The sequence below is a fragment of the Ascaphus truei genome, chromosome 4 (genome assembly GCF_040206685.1).
Source record: "Ascaphus truei isolate aAscTru1 chromosome 4, aAscTru1.hap1, whole genome shotgun sequence".
NCBI classification, from domain to species: domain Eukaryota; kingdom Metazoa; phylum Chordata; class Amphibia; order Anura; family Ascaphidae; genus Ascaphus; species Ascaphus truei.
Genome location: NC_134486.1, coordinates 209,858,363 through 209,879,350, shown reverse-complemented (window position 1 = coordinate 209,879,350; position 20,988 = coordinate 209,858,363). Strand labels below are relative to the sequence as shown.

Below are 20,988 nucleotides of genomic sequence, written 5' to 3'. Positions count from 1 at the left end.
ATGAATGGAAGTCCCCCTCAAATAGTGTATTAAACATGTTAGGCACATTTGGGTTTTCATTCAGACAACCGGGGACCGGGAAATACTCATTTATTGTAGCCCTGTATGCGTCTAGTGACTCACTAAATGAGCTGAGGATGTGCAGCTCCAGACTTCTAAGGCATCCCGCTGGCTTGGTGCCACGATGTCTGTAAAAGCCCGGAGTTGAAAGGGCTCCCTGCGGGATCCTATAGCATAGCGGGAGACTCGAAGATTGTGAGCTTCCAAAGCAAGAGGTAGCGTACACACGTTTCACATGAGCACGGAAAAATACAGGTTCCCTTTATCACCTAACTTTGTGCCTGTGGGCGAACATGGATTAGCGATTGGGATGGTTCTGGTCCTCGGACCATGCTCGGGTCGTTACCCGGTGTGAAAGTTATGGACTACCGATGGCTGGTCGGTCAAAGGTATAACTGGAGGAGGACTTGGAACGGCATGAAGCCAGTATGGATTTACCTGAGGGCAACCTGCAGCAGCAGTGATCACATTTCAACCCTGGGTGCAGGAGGTTAATCCAGCCACGGAGAGAGATGGACATGGGGAGGGAGAGGGCAATCACGTGATAATGGTGAAGGGCTGGCACTTGGGAGTGCGGGAGGGATAGTCCTGTGGCTACTGGACCCGCCACCCCTGGAATCACCGCACTCCTTGCCTCATGGGGAGAGAGGGCTATTGTCGTGTGAGAGGGGTTTGGCCCGGTATTAAAGGGTTAACACCCCATTTGGGCATCCCCCTGCCTTCACCTGGGAGGTGAGGGGTTAACTGGACTGAGGTCCAGTACTGTCTTTATGCTCCTGCTTCAGCACCAAATGTGTATCCCTCTGTGAATATGTATTTTCCCCATTCCAGTGTCTGCACCAACACTTACACTGGGATCCAGTCGGTAGGGAAAGGGTTAATGTTAATTTTGTGTTTAGGGCCCTTTGTCCCTTTGTCCCTTTTCCCGCCTTTGCAGGCTGCATTTTGCAATCTCTCTATAGGTAGCCATTACAGCCCCATGTAACCTTATAGAGATTCCGGTGATTTGGGCCCGATATCGTAGAAGACCTGCAGGTGGCGCCCGAGAGGAGGAGCGGCGGTTCCCCATTGATAGTGAATGGAGCAATGTATTTAAATGGGGATTCCTCGACTCAGACCTCCAGGAACGGGTTGTCAGCCATCCAAACCGCAGACCGCAAAAGAGGAAACTTTGTCTTGAAAGAGCTTTTATCCATCCCCGGTCAAGTTCATGTTCAATTGGCGTGGGAAACTTAGGTTCTAGGGCACCCCGGAATAAAATTATTTTTGCCCCTAGATCCTAGGAACCCCTTCACTAGACCCCAACCGGGTCCGACAATCAATGACCCCGGTAAAGGGTCACGCTCGTTACGAGGGTCACACCATTGACCGTAATGACGGAGAAAGCCGCGTGGCTTTCAAGCACTAAGTGGAAAACAGTGTAAACTGAAAACCCATAACTCTGGTTCCGTGGGGACCAGAGGGCTGGGATTTGGCCAGGATGTAGTCACTGCTCCGGCATGACAGCATGGCAATTTCCAGCCCTCTCCCCTCAACCGAACGGAGTAGGGTTAACTGTTAAAAAGTGTGTGTTTCCCATCAACTTCAATGGTAGCGGAGGTCCCATTGAATCCTATGGCAGCGCCGGCCATATTGATTCTAATGGAGGAAAGCCGCGTGACTTTGAAACGGCTAAGTCCGAAAGTATGTAAAGTCAAAACCCATATATCCGGTTTTGTGAGTACCAGAGAGCTGGGATTTGGGTAGAATGTAGTAACTGCTCCGGCATGACTACATGGCAATTTCCAGCCCTCTCCGATTAACCAGACGGAGTATGGGTAACTGTGAAAAATGAGGTTTTCCCATTGACTTCAATGGCGGAGTTGCTCCATTAAAAGCCTATAGCGGGGGAGCCCATTGATTTAAATAGAAAAGTGAAATGCAGTGATTTCTTTTAGCTTATAGCGGAGAATCCTGCATTAAAGTTAATAGGGGATTTTAACTTGGTTTTGGGTATCTCCGGTTCTGGGGGTCGTGGAAGGCTGATATTTGGCCACCATGGCAAGGGTCCTCCAGCATGAGGACCTGGCAAATTTCAGCCCGCTCAGACTCACAGAACGGATTATTTTAATATATGCTTAACATTAAACTGTTACTCTGCATCCCTGGTATTTCTAAGCCCGGGAAAGCTAGAGGCCATATGGTATGTTAATGCTCATGGGGCAACATGTGGTCTACAATAAGCCCCCTGATCAAAGGCTCCCCCACCCTGCTTGTGTATGCTAGAACAAAGAAGAGCAGGACATGGGAACTTGTGTAAAGTGTTGTGTTTCTCACCTTGAGACAAAGGTTTTCCTGTAAAAGGCAGACTTGGAGGCGCCTAGCCTTTTGGGAGGGGGCTAGGGAAATGAGCTCCTGATTAGAATAATGCCCACCCCTGTGGGCAGGTATTACCTTGCTTCTCACGTGAGGTGGCAAGGGATAATTGGGTGGAAGTAATTTATAACCAATGCCCGGCACCCAATGTTAGGGTATAGGCCTGGAATCCCATATAAACCAGTGTAAGCCCTATGCCCAGGGTTTTCATTACTACATCTACTTGTTACCTGATGCCTGAATGAATTGCCAATCCAGATCCTGATTGCTTCCTTGTCCAACCCCTAAGTAAGTGTTCTATTCTTGTATGTTATTTGTGTAATCTTGTCTGTTCACCTTCTTTAAGGAATAAACTATATTTATTATATCTAAGTCGTGTTCAACTAAACCTAGAGATTTTGTGTATATGATAACCCTGCACAAGTTACCATGACAGCTACATCAGATGAGAGAATTCGGATGCTTGCAGCAGTAAATGGTAATGTGTTCTCTCACTCCCACCTGATAAACGGGGAAAAAGAAACCCCCTGAGTGGATCACCGCAGCTTCAACAAGTTTGTGGACGGTACCGACAAAATAGAGGGATTTTTAAATGATTTTGAAACCCAATGTCAAAGATACCAGGTGCCACCACAGGACTGGGTGCTGAGATTGCACCCCTTGTTGTCCGGAGTGGCCAAAGAGACTCTGCAGCCTATCCCACCCGTAGACCGGGATGACTTTAAGCATGTTAAGGCAATGCTGCTGATGCAGTATGCTCTCACCCCAGAAGCTTACCGGGGCAAGTTCAGGACAGGGGAACGATACCCCAGGAAGTCCTATGTCCGGTTCTGTGCCCGCAAGGCATTGCAGAGGACCCAGTGGGTGGAGGTTTGTGGTGCCACTAAATACACAACGTTACTGGACTTAGGGCCTCATGCAGTAGCGTTGATAAGGGAAATATGGCCATTTTATAGCCAAAATTGGGTTTGAGATTCAGTAAGCGCCGATAAGTGTTTCATATCGCCAGGTTTCGGAGCCGATAATTTGGTTATGGCCAGTCGGCTGCCGATAAGCCTGTTTTCGACACTGATCGCCACTTTTTTAAATCGGCTGGATTCAACAAAAAAAAACAGCTTATCGGGGCTGATCGGCACTACGAAATTGAGATGTTATGGCCGATTTCTCCCGCCAACTAAAGTTGGCAGTTTGGACGGGAGAACGATCGCTAAGGCTGCCGGAACGGCACTTAGAAAAAAACCATCTTCTGTACATCAATGGAAGTCAATGGAGCGGGGACGTATAACAGTATAGTACTGTTTACGTTTCATTGCTCACAATACAAAGGGGATTTGCATTACAGTGTGGGGGCATTCCCTGCATTGTGTCACAGCTGACGTGTCTTATTTGCATAACATTCGACTTTTACATGTTTTCAGCATTTGCGGGTCACATTACTCATCATGTGATGATGTGGCAAGGGAAAATACTATACTACACTCTTAAAGGAGAACCTCACATCATATCACACATTTTACTGAACTGAGCGACAATTATTTACATGATGTTACACATGTCACACATGTCACACATTCACCGTATATTCATGTTCCTTTACATTACACAATGCTTGTAATGTGTCACGCATCTTTAAACCTTCATGTACATCTGTCTTCTCATGTTTACATCTAGGTTTGGGTCCTCCCTATTTTCATGACGTCACTTATTGGATGCTCAATCACATTGCATGTTTACATTGTAACCGTAGCATTACAAGCACTTCAACCTAACTTATACACACATGTACAGTAATTCATCATTTGGACACCTTGTAAACTCATTCTATACCAACTATCCTCATTACAGAAATGCATGCATATCCACACGACTATTCATTGTTGCCAACATGTGACAATAACATGGATAATTACACATGTTACACAAAACTTTTCCCACGTCAATCTCAGCCTTTTTGTCTCATTACATGACTGACTCTTGCGTTCAGAAGTTTTACATGCATTGCACATGCAACTATTTATTTGCAAGCAATCTTTGTACAAAGCTTCACGTCACATCATTGCCAAATATCATCATTCCCTGCAGAATACACACAACAAATACTTATAACAACAACTACACACAGCTTGCCACACAAGTACTTTATTATGTTAATGTAACACCTTGCATTTTACTATGTCACCTGACATCATCACATACCTATTTAAAGGACGCCCATTACCTGCTCATTCACAGCTACTCATTTCAAAATGTTGCGAATGTTTAGGAGACGCAGGAACATTCTTTTCTATGACATGCTTGATGATCAAGAGAATGATATAGGGCAAGGAAGGGACACACCGAGGGACAGTGACAGGGACAGTGACGCGGATACGACAGGGACAGGGAGAGGGACAGGCCGAGGGACAGGTAGAGGGACAGGAGATCAGAGGAGAAGACAGAGGAGACAAGTTGTGCCTCGTCCGCGTCTGTACAGGGAGAGAACCCTGTTAGATGGGATGAGTGAGGAGGAGATTGTTAGTCGCTATCGTTTGAGTTCAGCAGCAATCTTATCTCTTTATCAGGAGATAAGGGGAGATTTAGATTTTTTCACAGCCAGAGGTCGTGCAGTCCCTGGGCTTGTTAAAATGCTGTGCTCATTACATTATCTTGCTTCCGCGTCATACCAGACAACTGTGGGCATAGTGAGCGGGGTCTCGCAATCTACATTCTCGCGGGCCTTAACCCAGTTTCTCTATGCACTCAATAGACGCGCTAGGAATTATATTCATTTTCCTACAGAGGCAACAGAGTGGCTGGAAGTCAGGACTGGCTTTTATAATATAGCAGGGATACCATCTGTGCTGGGTGCAATCGATTGCACACATGTTGCTTTGATTGCACCTAGTCAGAGTGAGCATGTGTACCGCAATCGTAAGCACTACCATTCACTCAATGTACAGGTGGTATGTGATGCCACGATGAGGATAATGCATGTGGTACCCAAGTTCCCTGGTTCCAGTCACGATTCCTCTATCCTGAGGAGCTCTTCAGTCTTCCATGCGTTCGAAGAGGGACATTTTGAACCTGGTTGGCTGCTGGGTGAGTACACATTTACATGTTCTAACACAAAACACATTTGTATTTAGGAATGTTGGCATTGTACAATTTCATCACTAATGTCAGCTTATGTGTGCTCCATTCATTATAGGTGACTCAGGATACGGAATTAGGCCGTGGCTCTTGACTCCGGTGCTAAACCCTCAAACTGAAGCAGAAGAGAGGTACAATGCAGCCCATATATCTACAAGATCTGTTATAGAGAGGACATTTGGCCTACTCAAGACCAGGTTTAGGTGTCTGGACAGAACTGGTGGGGCTCTTCTATACAAGCCTCAAAAAGTGTCTGAAATTATCCTTGCCTGTTGCATTTTGCACAATGTTGCACTCAGGCACAATGTACAGTCAGACCTAGCTGAGGCTTTGGTAGACGAGCATCCCACCCATGTAGCTGCTGAAAATGAACAAACAGCCAGTGGTGGCCAGACACGCCAGAATCTCATCAATTCATTTTTTTCTTGTAAGTACAAACAGATATGTTCCAAGTTATACTTTTATACTTACATTATGTTATCTTAACAACAATGTTTTTTTATATACCCTTCTGGTAGGAAACAGATGAATATGGGTTGCACACCTTTCTTTTCTCTGCTGTGTGCACAAAGGGATTTTGCACCGGTATGTTATTGTTGCACAGGTTATAGAATCCCTCTTCAATTGTACTTTAGTTGTGTGTATGTCAATACAACTTGGGTAACAAAGCAATAATATTTTAGCATTGTGTTATTCCTTATGCTAAGACAAAACACATATTATGCCCATACTCATTCATGCTTCTAGTATGCTTACATACAATGTTATTGGTGCAGTGTAACATGTACATCCAGATGATGTGTACACCAGGCTGATTTACATTTTGAATGTCATTAAATATACATGGTGTTGCACATTTAACACCAAATACACACTTTGATGTGTTGTTTACGGTACTGAAGATGGCATGTCAATGTTTGCAATTTATATATTGTTCCTTTGCATTATAGGTATATTTGCAGTATGACTGATCATGGTATGTATATTTGCTGACATCTCTCATAAGATGTGGCTACCTCAATCTTCCTATAATTATTTGAACTAAAAACACAACATATTGGTTTAAACACAAATGTTACATATATGTACTTTCTGTATCATGTATATGCATGTAGCTACTCTTGAGGTTTCATGTGCATTGTATTACAAAATGATTACTCACATTTCATCACATTTTATGTATGTTTCCTTATAATTTCCATTAATGTAATATAGAGGTGTTTGGAGAAAAGGGGATAACTGTACTTATTTGTTTACTTACGGGAGCACATTCATCACTAGCATAGACACACTTTTTAAGACAACTGTTTGTGTCTCTATCAATTGGTGTAGGATCCATGTATAACACCGACAAATGATAACACCAGCTTTATTATGGTAGCTTATATCATCATATTGACTATACTATGTATTTTTAAACGATTAATAAACACCGTAAACTATAGTTAGTTAGGTTAATGAAATATACACAGAAACGTACTTCATAACATGATGGTGATGTCATATTCAGAACATCATGCATTGGAGGGGACCATAACATCTGGCCAGTAACATTATTTGCTACAGTCCCAAACCATTTTATCTACATACCCATGTAACAAGAGATTTTAAATTTAAATGGCTACTTGGTTGTAAGTGTCCTTTACATTGGGAGAAGGAGTGGCTCAGTGAGTAAAGACACACACTGGCACTGATAGTTTGAAGCAGGGGAGTCTGGTTCAATTCCCGGTGTGGGCTCCTTGTGACCTTGGCCAAGTCACTTTATCTCCCTGTGCCTCATGCGGCAAAAAAACATTTGTACGTTCCACGGGCCAGGGACCTCAGGCTGAAACATGTGTCTGTAAATCGCTGCGTACAACTAGCAGCCCTATACATGAACATGCTCATATTATTATTATTATTATTATTGTTACATAGTTTCGACAGTCATACGTTCCATTACACAATAAAATACACAAATGTGTTAGCAGAGTGGGAATGGTTGTTATATAAAAAACACACCATGTCATAAAATGTTAGTAGTCATTAAAGAACACTCAAGAAAAATTCAAGAGGCACTATTTTGCAACATCATTATGTTAATTAAGTGCTTATGCAATATAGGCATAAGGGTATCACTTTTTTAATTGTTTGTTAATAAGCGCTGCAAGCAATATAAAATTAGTTCCATATGTAGTATAGTAGTCGGTGGCTCCTCCTCACAATCATCTCATATAAAGGTAGACTCTTCTGAAATCATACATTGATCCGATTGTATCTTCCCCGACATCTCTGAAATACAGCAAACACATGATGGTCAAATATGGCACCTTACTATATATGTATCCGTGACAACGCGTTACACAGCTCTATATGATTGTGTACATACACACGTCACTCATTTATATGTTACAACTACAAGTGTACATCAGTATGTAATTTTTATTATCATTTGTAGCAGCCATAACTATGTATATGAAGTGAACGTTGCCTGTATACTGAAAAATGTGCGCGCACATCTTAGTGTGCGCACGCACTTCACGCTTGGCTCCACTAACTGTTAGCGCATGCGCAAAACAAAGCGAACGTTGTGCGTTCAATACATGTAGAAAATACCAGTAAACATCACATATTTATTTCAAATACAATGAAGATGAAACTAAAATCATTCTAAACGAGTACATCTGTATTCTTTTAAACCAGACGTGTTTGGACAGAAAGGACGGCCGATAACACAATGCGCAAATGCAATACGTGTGACGTCATGTTAAGCCAGCGTGAAACGCACGCTAACACTCCTCCCACTCAATTAACATTCGGCTAACGCCCAGGGTACACCTACAAACACTGAGCCGCACGCATCACACACTGCAGTTACCGTTACTATAACAAAACATGACAGCCAATAGGCTTTGAGGCGCGCACGTCGCTTGGGGGCGGGACTTACATCCGTAATCCTTTTTAAGGACGCCTTGGCCCATGACAAGGGTCCCACGTCATACGTGGTGGACCCGGTTTTCAATGTTGTAGATGTTGCATGATAACAAAACAGGTATGTGTTAGAGTTATGGAAAAATGTTGCTAATATGTTTAAAGGGATAGGAAAGTACGTATATGTATACCGTCAGCAATGTGTACTACTCTTTCAGGTTCTACTATATTGTATTAGGAAACAATTTGTTTGTGATCGCTACATGTTATGCAGTCTGCAATGTTACGCTGTATCCACGCATTGAAAGTGAAAATGGTGGTTACAAAAAAAAAAAAAAATTAAACGCAGAGTCAACGCATAACGATTGTTATATTTACCATTCTTCTAGAATTAACTCTTCGCCTGGCTGCAACTGGTCGCTCCAGAAATGCAAGGCATTTTCATCCACGCTTGACCCAACCGCTGAATCCAGTATGACACATATCTCCTCCAGGAAGCGCTCATAGGAATCGCCACTGCTTTCTTCAAATAATTGGTCGGGAGGTAGGTTCATTTCTTCGGGTTCCCATTCCAATGCATTTTCAGCTGAAAGGCTTGGTACATAATCATAGTACTTTTGTTCTTGTACAATGTGGGTTTCAGGAATGGAGGCTGCAGATATTGCAGCACGTATCGATTCAAACGGATCAGTAGTAGCGGATACATTGCTATTGCCATTAGGAATAAATATGCCTTTCACGACAATATAAGTGCCGTCTTTCAGGAGAAATTGTTTTTCCGGGGCAATCTTCCAGAAACCATAGGTGTGTTGTAGCTTATCCTGGTCACGTTCAAAAAAGTCATTACTTGATAAAGTGAATCTTATTGAGGAATTAAAATTCCGTGCATGCTTACGGTCTTGGTAATAAGGATATTTTGCTCGAATGAAATCATCGATTTGGCGTGTGCTTGCTTTCTGTCCGCGACTGTTCAAGATGGCTTCACAGATCATGTACTTATACCCTAAAAGGGGATTAATATTGTTAACGAATTCATCAGCCATGTCTGAGTAGCACAAAAGCTGTGTGCAGGTCTGTGTTATTTGCTCATCAAAATGAATGTGCTGAATGGCTAACAAACTCCTGTTTTTCCTTCTCAAGGTCATCAAAACTAACTACTTTGACTCCTTATTTCAAACGCCAATTGGCTTTGTAAATCTAATTGGGTTAACAGTTGTGGTTAGTGATATGGGACTGTGGGAAAAACATTTCTCCTTCTTTTATCTCGTTTCTGAAAAACATCCCTAGACTTTGAATTCGTTCACATAGTGTTTTTTTGAAAACTAACAAAGACCACTGTGTGAAAATAGTTCTTAGCCAGGCATATCAGTAAAAACACACACCTGCAAAAAGAAATGTTTTTTCCCCGCTTACATTTCTGTGTGTATGTGAAAGTCTGGTTAACTCCCTGTCTGCATGAGTTTAAATACGTGTGTATATATATATATCTAAATATATCTCTCTTATAAAAATATATATATATTTATATATTATATTTTATTTTTTTTAATATTGCAGGAGTACACACAACATTGATGGCAGTAAGTATACCTTGTATGAAACCTATTTAAATGGTGAGAAACATGATTGAATGAAGTAATAAACATTTGTTTAAGCACAATACTGTTAGAGTCTCATACTTAGGATATTTCTCAAACATTATACCTGTATTATTAAAATAGTGTGCTTTCACAAGGAAGCATGAAGTGTATTAGTTTGTAAAATACATGTACACTGGCGACACACTTTATTCGAGCTTGGCTAGTCCCACGAATTCGGGTATACCCGGGTGTATTGAGGTTTGTGACTGTTTTCTGCCCGAGTACATTGAGTTATTTTCCAAGCAGGGATTGAAGCATTTTATTCCCGCTGGCTGCAATACTGCACAGTATATATATATAAACTGCATTACAATTCATGAATTTATGCCATCTGGTAGACACGCGAAGCATTGCAGCCTATTAAATCCTAATCATTATCATTTAACAGATCAGCCGCCCATCAGCCAGGCATGAACCCAGGCTGGGAAGGCAAATGCAACGGGGCTTGTCAGAGGTTAGGAGTGGCGCATTCCAGGTATCTGCCAGGTACATACCGGGTATTTACTCGAATAAAGTGTGTCGGTGCAGTATACCAGTTTATATAGTATTATATATATATATATCTATATATATATATATATATATATATATATATATATATATATAGATATATATATATACATATACACACACACACACACACACACACACACACACACACACACACACACACACACACACACACACACACACACACACACACACACACACACACACACACACACATAGAGTCTCATACTTAGGATATTTCTCAAACATTAGGCCTGTATTATTAAAATAGTGTGCTTTCACAAGGAAGCATGAAGTGTATTAGTTTGTAAAATACATGTATACCAGTTTATATAGTACTATATATATATATATATATATATATATACACACACACACACACACACACACACACACACACACACACACACACACACACACACACACACACACACACACACACACACACACACACACACACACACTGTGTGTGTGTGTGTATATATATTATTATACATTCTGAGATGTTATTGAAACAAGAACACACAAATGATTAAAGGACAAAATTAGAATGCCCAAGCAAGGCAAAGGTAAGTAATAATTTACACATAATCCTGCTGTACACGTACAAGAAAGATGTTTGCAGTTACTTAGGTGTTTTTATAATTGCATGTGACTAATATGCATATGCAATTCTTACATCAATTAACACACCCAAATGCAATGTTTTGCTGCAAAGTCAATGGCAGCTTCTCTAAACTTTGCAACTGGTTCCAGGTGGACCATTACTGAACAGACGATTAATACATAAATATTTATAACACTATTCATTAATTGAGTGTTAACATTTCCAAAACTTCACGTGTACAAGAACATAGTTGAAAGTTTGGAAACAACACAGTCTTCAGCATACATACAATATTAATTAGATAATGTGAAGTCAACAAAACAAGGGCAGAGACATATTGAGTGAATTATAACATTTATTTTTTTTGTTCCTTTTGAGAGCGAGTAACAGGCCTGCTTGTTGTCTCTTGCATTTTTTTTTTTCGTTTGCCACCAACTTTCGCCACAACAGAGCCACTTTGAGTGGCCTCTGGCACTTCACGGGCAGGGCTTATGGGCAGTGACTCACCTACAGGGCTTGTGGGCAGTGACTCACCTACAGGGCTTTTGGGCAGTGACTCACCTACAGGGCTTGTGGGCAGTGACTCACCTACAGGGCTTTTGGGCAGTGACTGTTCACCAACAGGGCTTGTGGGCAGTGACACATGTGAGCAAGTTGGTACACCGTGCACAACACATGGTTGGTCCGTTTCATCTTTCCTGGTCAGTACTAACTGCTTGTGCTGTTGTGTTTTTGTGGCCTCCTTTGTAGGTGTCAGCTGGTGATGTAGTACAGATGGCAGCGGTAGGATGTCGTCAGGAACCTGCACACCAATGTGTGCTACTTGACCGGTAACATTGGGACCTGGTGACTGAAGATCAGATGAATGTGGTGAGAAGTGGCCAGCATGTAATGATCCAGCCTGTGAGGTGTTGAATTGGGGTACATTAGTCATTCTCCAGTAATTAGCTTGGGTTTGCTGAACAACTAATGCTTCGAATGAGGTGTTGATTTTTTGCAACTGTTTAGGCACTTCAATGAAGACTCTGTGGAGATGTGCCAATTGTGATACTGTTTCTTCCTGCAGTCCAATCATCCTTTCCAGCACTGTCATCATGTCTGAATGGCGACGATTTTCTGCGTCCACTATTTTTCCCTCTGAAGCTACAATTGCATCGTATGTGGAAGTTGATGGACGATTTGGCGGTACAACAGTTTCTATTGGCACCTCTTCATGGTCACTTGATTGTATTTCAGTCTCTTCTGCGGCGTCATCCTCATCATCCTCATCATCCTCATCACCATGATGTTCTAAAAAGAAATGTACACATTATTAAATGGCATGTTAATGTATGCTGTGTTACTATGTAATTGTACTGTGTCCTAAGTAACACCTAACATGTTAGCATACGTTTTATAACCTCACATTAAAAACTACCTTGACTTACGAATAATGTTTGGACTCAGTATGAAATATGAATGAATGAAAAGTTGCTCTAAACTCAGAAGTCCTACATGATAGTTCACATCACTAACACAATACATGTTGCCTTACACTTAATTTTCACTGACACTAAGTAATCCTATTTAAAGAAGATGTGCAAAACAAATAATGAACATGACAACATAACATATAGAAGAGCACATATTATATGGCCACCAACTGATACACTCACCTTGTAGTTGTGTTGAGCTGGCTGACCCAGGTGAAGACACTTGTTCCATCTCAGGTGACACATGTCCTCCAGGGGCAACTATATATAACAATAACATAAGTTTGACATTTATATGTGTAAATATTGAACAAACACTTATTGTATGTTCTGTATTTATGATTAACTAACAACATCAGTTCCTTAACCGAAAATGTGTGTGAAAGTGAACATAAATAGTTGTAATAACACTGTACATGCCTGTGTACTTAGAAGTTTTGAGTTCCCTAACATACAACATACTATGTTTCTGCAGTAATGCGTGAGGATAAATAGATTAAATTTGTACCTTAAAATCATATGTTGTGTAGTGATATCAGTATCATAATGTACATAACTATCATGAGATGACCATTCACAATGGTTATCATGAAGGTGGTCATATTGCAAAAAGTGTTGTTTTTGGTAGAGGATATGTGTGGTACATTAATCGAAGATGTGGCACACCTGAATGTGGCTGTGACTCAACAAGACAACACATGCAGTGTGTGATAATGTGTCTTTGATAGTAGTTCAACTATAGATATGAGTGAACTAATGTGTGACGTACGCTTTGATAAGTAATGAGTTGTTGGGGCATTTAGTAGCTAAAGTGAAGCTTTCAAATGAGTGTGATTAACTTCAGTTGTGCTAGTCAGGTTGTAATAACGGTATTCCCTTCCACAAAAAGCCTAATCAGCCACACCTTTCAATTACTTGAAACAGGTGAAAATGGTGTGAACTAAGTTGACCCTAAAATGAGGCTGCAATTAGTGTGTGTGCTGAACCCCACCCCCTCTGTTGAAGTGTATGCTGTGATGAGATATTAATTGCAGCTGCTTTAACACAATGGTAGATGAGCTAAATAGTCGTGTGCAGTTTTTAAGTTATGAAAACAATGACATAAAATATGATACGTGTGCCTCATTATGCTGTCTGTATATGAGTTAAAGCAAAAATGGACCTTTTCATAAACAACTATAGATGTGTTAGTGCAAGTGATGTTTGTAGGCCGTTGCATGCAATATATTTGATGCATGCTTAAAATAGGCAGTAATGTCATGTTTGTCGGAGTAAAATAAATAAAATACACAATAATATTCTACATATTTCTGTTCTGTACCTGTAGCTAGTAATAATTTCTGATTAACATGTGTTACACATGTGTACTACCCTGTTGTTCCCCATCTTCGCCCACCATCAATTGCTTCCACTGCAGCTATGCATTTTGGGAATTCACATGTAAATGAGCACGCAATGGCACGTGCTATATTAGTTACTGCTTTTAGTAGGACTACTACATATATGTCTATTTTGAGATATATATATATACAGAATCAGACATATACATATATAGATGCAGGTATGCTTATATTGTGAAGACAGTATAAAAAGCAGTGTAAATATGCAAAATAAGTGTAAGCAACGACACGCCTAGTACAGTAATATTTATCACCTGCTGGAAATTGTGACGGATAAATTCCAATGTCACGGTCACCAGCCAAACCTTCCACGACGACGGTAAGTAATTTTGGCCGAAGCAGCTCCTCCAATGGAGTCAATATGAGACGTTGTGGTGTGGGCCCACCTCCAGTGCCAGTAGCATGCACGCGTTGGTCTTGTATTTTCTTTTTCAATTTGGACCTAATATCATCAAATCTTTTCCGACAATGATACTTGTCCCTGACACGATTCCCACAGGCATTGACACCAATGACTATTGTGTCCCACATTTCTTTTTTGCTTGCTGCACTTGTCCGCCCTTGAAAAACATATAAAAGATATGAGGTGAATTAATAATAATATAAGCACCAGTTTCCTACACTGCTAGCTGTTCCAAGAGATAGCAAACATGCTGTTTTATGTGTAATATGTGAAGCACATGAGCATTCACTACTAAACCTATACATGTAAGCAAGGTTGCATTCATATTGTATGCAGTTCTGGCAAATTGACCGCCTGTGTTTAGTTGTCCTTGTAAGGCATGATAAAAAGCTGTGTTTCCACACTAATGAACATAGAAAGATATTGTGTACCCATATTTGCATATGAACAAAACTCTGATGACCTAGGATCACATGTATTTGAATAATAAATGTAAAGGTACACTTACCTACTAAATGTCCATAGATACTGTCATAGTGCTCCAGAATGCCAGTGACAAGAGCTGTATTTTCCTGGTCATTGAAGCGAGGATTACGTGGCTTCTCCACACGTTTCTTCCGAGCAGGTTTAGGGTCAGAGCTTGGCTGGTGCTGACTGGACTCTCCTTCTTCCAATGGAAGAGCCTCCAAAAGCTGGCCACCAGCAAGCACGCCACCACCATCCACCCCATCAGCAACTGCGCCACCAGCAGCACTCCCAGCACAAGCACTCCCACTCCTAGCACCAGCACTCCCAGCAACAGCACTCCCACTCCCAACAACAGCACTCCCACTCCCAGCAACACCACTCGCAGCACCAGCACTCCCACTCCCAACAACAGCACTCCCACTCCCAGCACCAGCACTCCCACTCCCAGCAACAGCACTCCCACTCCCAGCAACAGCACTCCCACTCTCAGCAACACCACTCGGTGCACCAGCAACATCACTCCCCTGAACAGAACGTTCACTCCGACGCGTACTCGCACGAGTAGCAGTCCCACTCCCACCAGCATCACTCTTCCCACGCTTTGCAGCATTACTTCCAGCACTCACAAAAAACAGACAAGAAATGTACAGGCAATCACACGAACCACTTCCACATATAAAACAAGACAAAGATGTAAACAAAACAACAAAGGACAAAGCTCTCCCAATACACAACAAGTCTCTCAGTCAATATGCAAATCTTCAATCGTCCAGCTCTGTGCGTCTCTCTCTCTCTCACTCCCAACAACACAGAGAATGATTAGCAGTACACGTTGCCTTTAAATATGGCGCGCAATCAAAAACATGCTTGTTTCGCCTGATTCAGCAAGATTTGTGATTGTGCAACCTAACAGCACCCCGCCACGCACGCCGATACACCTGTGTGTGATCGGCTCATCATCGTGAGAGTGGTCGGATTTGTTTTCGGCTTGATTTTGAATGTATTCGGCACTTACTGCATACGGAGAGGGAAAAACGCCAATAACATGACTAATCGATAAGCTTGCCGATTTCACATAATCGTCGCTTACTGCATGAGGCCCTTAATCTTTCAAAACAATTATTGTAGCAGTGTCCCTCAAAAGTGTGGTCATGGGTCTTTGACCGTGTGGCTGGAGGGGGTTAACCAGGCCAATAATAAATGTATTATGCCCGGCTGGTTAACCCTAATCCCTGTTGGGACTGAAGGGGTTAAACGGTATTGTCCACATCATAACGTGTTTTCCCCTGCCCTACCATTATTGTCCCTATTTTGCAGCTAAGCCGTTAGCTGCTGTAGACCTGAATGAATGAAAATCTGCCAACTCTATTTGTGGCACAAGGGGGAGCCTCTAGCGCTGAACCAAGCGCTAAGTGAAGAAGTGTGCTGATGAACTGGTGGCCGCTTTGAACTATAGGTATCACTTTCTAAGCCCTAGACCTCTAAACCATAAGGTCAATTGGATAAGTGGTTTGCGGTCTAGCTGAAGTGGATTTCTGTCAAAATGTATCAATTACCTTGTTAGCTCCCCAACTTGAAAGGAGGAAAGTCAATTGACGTGAGAAGTGGGTTAAACCGCAAACCACATCATAGCCCGTTCAATTAAATTAGCTAACTCGTGATAGAAGTGAGATAGCACTCTAATTTTTGGAGTGCAGCTTGTAATAAAGAAACCATACACACACATAAAAGTTTATAGTAGTGGCACAAGCAGAACATACTTTATTAATAAACTGTGTTATACTGATGATTTTACATTTAAAGACGGGAAGTTTTTTCTGTGAGCCCGGGAATAAATCCCGGGAAATATAGGGGTGGCTACTTGTGCCACTTGCCAGGAATTGCTACACGGATCCTTTTGCGTACCCACTTGCATGCGAGCAGGGGTGCCCAAAGACTTTGTTTCGTTCCAAGGACAATTGATTTTGTTCCCCCCATCCAAGTAAGTGTTTTATTAAGTGTATATTGTGAAGATTTGTGTTTTTGTCTGAAAATAAATAAATTACAATTTATTTTACTCAACTTGTATGCTCAGTGCAGAATCCCGGTAGTAATTTGTGCATAAGTCTTGGTCTCCCGTGACACCTAGCTCTAATAGGATGCATACTATCCTGTGGTGGTCGACCACTTCTCCAAGCAGGCGCACTTTATCCCACTCAAGGGTCTACCCAGCGTTCCCAGACTGTCTGAAGTAATCATCAGGGAGATCTTTCAGCTTCATGGAACACCCCAAGTCATCGTTTCTGACCGAGGTTCCCAGTTCATTTCCAAATTCTGGAGGGCCTTCTGCCAACAACTAGGCATTTACCTTCACTTTTCCTCTGGATATCATCCTCAAACCAATGGCCAAACTGAACGGACCAATCGAGCAGTTCATTCACTGTTTTATTTTGGATGCTCAGGACAATTGGACAGATCTCCTGACATGGGCAGAATTCTCACATAACAATTTGCGTAATGAATCCACTCAAGAATCGTCCTTCTTCATCAACTATGGTTTCCACCTTTCAGCTTTTCCCACCACAGTTTCTACCTCCAGGATTCCTGGGAAAAAATCCAAGGAAACGTTAGAAACGCCGTCTCTATACAGAAAAGACAAGTGAGACTCCCACTTACACACCAGGACAAAAGGTCTGGCTGTCAACTAAGAACATCTGCCTAAAGGTGCTCTCTCCCAAATTGGCATAGAGATTCATTGGACCTTTTGTCATCTCTGAAAAGATCAATCCAGTGGCCTATCGTTTGAAGCTACCAGCGTCGATGAAGATCCCTTCAGTGTTTCACATGTCCCTGTTGAAACCTTTCATTCAGGATCCCCACTAATCCGCTCCAGGTTCACCTCCTCAACCTATCCTAAAAGAAGGACTGCAAGAATTTGAGGTCCAGGCTATCCTTGATTCCAGAATCTCAAGGGGAAGACTCCAGCACTTAGTACAATGGAAAGGCTTCGGTCCTGAGGAACAAGAATGGATTCACTGGGAACAAGTACACGCCTCAAGGCTTATCTGGGCCTTTCACCTTAAGTACCCTTCCAGACAATCTCTGGGTCGCCCGGAGGTTGCCCCTGAAGGGGTGGCTACTGTGAGGATTGGACCTCGCCCAGCATTGGGTGACACCCCTCACGCAAGCACTGTACCCGAGTGCCACAATACCCCTGCCAACACCGGACATAGATTCTGCCCCCGCACCGCCTTCAGTGACGCAACGGAGGACGCTCCTGTCTCCAATACATGGCGGTGTCACATTTCCAGGAGTACACGAGGGGTTAATGCTGTCAATTACTCCTCACCAAGATATGTGCTGTGTAACAGTGAAAAATTAGGCGCTAGCACTATTAGTGACCACTTAAAATAAGGTGATAATAAAATATATATAATATTGGTGCAAATGCGTGAATAATCAAAACGTGACAAAAAATATTGAATTAAAACCCCCTGCTCAAACCCATCTGGCAGGGACTGTTTCCTCTGGTCCCCAAATCGTAGAATTGTATTCGCAATCCAGGGGAAGCCACGCATCTGATTGGCGAAACGCGCTGAGTAAGAGCTGCCCAGAGGAGGAGAGACGAAGTGGCAGTGATTGTCAATCCCAAAGCCGAAACCGGAAGTTACTGTTGCGGACGAGTTTATTAGAAGCTTTACCCGGTCTCGGCCGCAACAGAAACCGGGTGCGCGCCGAGGTGTCCCGGGCGCGCGCCGGAGCCTCGGAGAATCGGTCCTCCAATCGGGGCTTCCCCCTCCCCTCTCCGGGTCCGCTGGGTCCCCCGGAGCCCCCCACCGCAACCCCCACATTAGGAGCAACCCAGGGCTCCCTCGGGGAGCCCTGGGCACGCGCGCCGTGCGCGCACGCTCCTGATGAAGCATGACCGCGCATCGATGACGCGCGGCACACCGAGGGAAAGCAATGAGCAAGCCGGGACACCTCCCGGCTTGCAGCTCCAGCCCACTTCGAATAAAGTGTGCCGCCTCTGTACGTGACACGATGAACCGGATGTGACGTGACGCCTCAGAGAGTAACCAGGAAGCAGGGAGCTGACTGCAGAGGCGTCTTACCACTTGATCGCTGACCGGAGGCGGGGGGTGAGCCAGGCACACATCGATTCCTCTTCATCACATTTTGGTGATATATGCGTTTAACAAACGTTTTTATTGTAAGTTTGCATTTTTTAGTACCCCTTTAAAGTTACGTTTTATTATTGGTCTGCACTATGGATATATTTCTTTTTTTCATGCACCATCATCTCGCTGTGATTGGTGAATAACATCATTCCTGAATCTGAAGTTCTTCCTGTTGTCCAAAACTGCTCTTTGTTGCCCGTTTATTACTGAAATCCTGTGAGTAAGCTGCACATAGGAGCCAAGAATTCTACAGACTTTATTCACTTTATTATACTGTCTGCACTTAGATTGTTTTGCTTTATTTCCCTTATATGCTCCCCCTGGATTGCGAATACAATTACTCCTCACCTGCACTTCCCTCTGCCTATCAGTGGACTGAATATGTCTGAGGGGCAGTTCCCTTTTGTTACCTTGAGCTGTGTGCTGCCTTTACCATTGGCTGTCTGCCCTTCAAGTACTGAGCCAGTCCTCTCACAAACTGGCTGAGCATAAACTCTTGTTTGTGTACTCATGCTTGCTGCTTGCTGTTTGTTGCTGTTACTGTGCCTTGCCTGACCTTTCGTTGTGACCCCTGCTAGTACCTGGACTTCTCTCTTCTGTGCCCCTGGACCTCGGTTCGCTTCTGGACTCCCACTCTCTCCTCTCCTCGATTTCGGCTATGGATTATGACTACTCTCCTCTCTCCAACCCTTGACTACGGCAAGTACCACGATTTACCCGAACTCTCCTACCCTGACCTGTCTACACGACCCTGACTTTGCGATCCGCACCTGGTCTCGCAGTTGTAGGGCGGTGGTTATATACATCCCCACTTCAGCTTCGTTTGTGTTGAGCACATGTTACAATATGCTCAGCCCAACAAACATGGACCATGCAGAGGTGGGTCGACGATTATATGAAAACGACGGTATGTTAAAAAAAGTGGAGACATTTTTGGCACAAAATGACCGGGCGGTTCTCTTTCGTTACCTTGAAGCTGTGTGCTACCTTTACCATTGGCTGTCTGCCCTTTAAGTACTGAGCCAATCCTCCCACAAACTGGCTGAGCATAAACTCTTGTTTGTGTACCTGTGCTTGCTGCTTGCTGTTCCTTGCTGTTACTGTAAAATACAGTCGTGGCCCCCTTTACTCTAATGCGGCTTTCTCCCCGTTTTTTTTAAACGCGGCGGCGCGCGTCTTTTTTTTTTTTGTTTTCCCGTGCTGCGGGCACTTTCAATGATAAGCGCCATTAGCGCTTATCTGTTGAAGCGGCCGCTGCGTGGGAAACCGCGTTCAAACAAAAAAAAAGCCCCGCATTTATCCCGGCAAGCTTTAGAATAAAGCTGGCCGGGACAGTAGAAAAAACATACAAAATATAGTGCAATATGTTTAAACAGTTATATGGTCTGTTGATCTCTGAATCCAGTGAAGTGTGTACTCACAAATTCCTCATTCTTTACAAGCCTATCCAAAACAGTGGCATTGTTGAAACTTTCAGTAGTCTGCCTCAGATGTTTCTTTTAACCCCTCGTGTCTGGTCACCTTCACTAATAAAGTAAAAAGCCCAACATAGCGTGTACTTGTATAAAAATATTGTATCTATTGTAACAGTGAAGGGGTTAACCAGGCTCACTAATAAAGGTTCAGCCAACTTGGTTACCCCTAATCTGTGTGTTGAAGTTCTAGAGTTTCAGCTCTTGGATCCAGATGTCCTAAATGCATTACTATGACTATGTGCAAATTATGCGACGATAAAGAATTATGTGTGTTTTACCTTTCTTGGGATGCTGGTGTCAGGAGATTTCTAGGCTGTAAGTTTCAGAGTGGGTTTGTCGGAGAAAGTCTTTACAGAATGTGGCTATGTATCAGGGTTCCAGAGTTATGGTATACCCCAGGAA

General features: G+C 42.8%; 1 protein-coding gene and 1 long non-coding RNA gene across 5 annotated transcripts in view; both read left to right on the top strand.

The window, feature by feature from the left end:
* CATSPERE (catsper channel auxiliary subunit epsilon) overlaps positions 1-20,988 on the top strand; it is an 891,786-nt gene that overhangs the window by 623,994 nt on the left and 246,804 nt on the right. The window lies entirely within an intron of this gene.
* Positions 8,848-12,696, top strand: LOC142493200 (uncharacterized). Its single transcript, XR_012801039.1, has 4 exons — positions 8,848-8,998; positions 10,012-10,034; positions 11,962-12,081; positions 12,278-12,696. It is a non-coding gene; the product is annotated as an uncharacterized LOC142493200 (long non-coding RNA).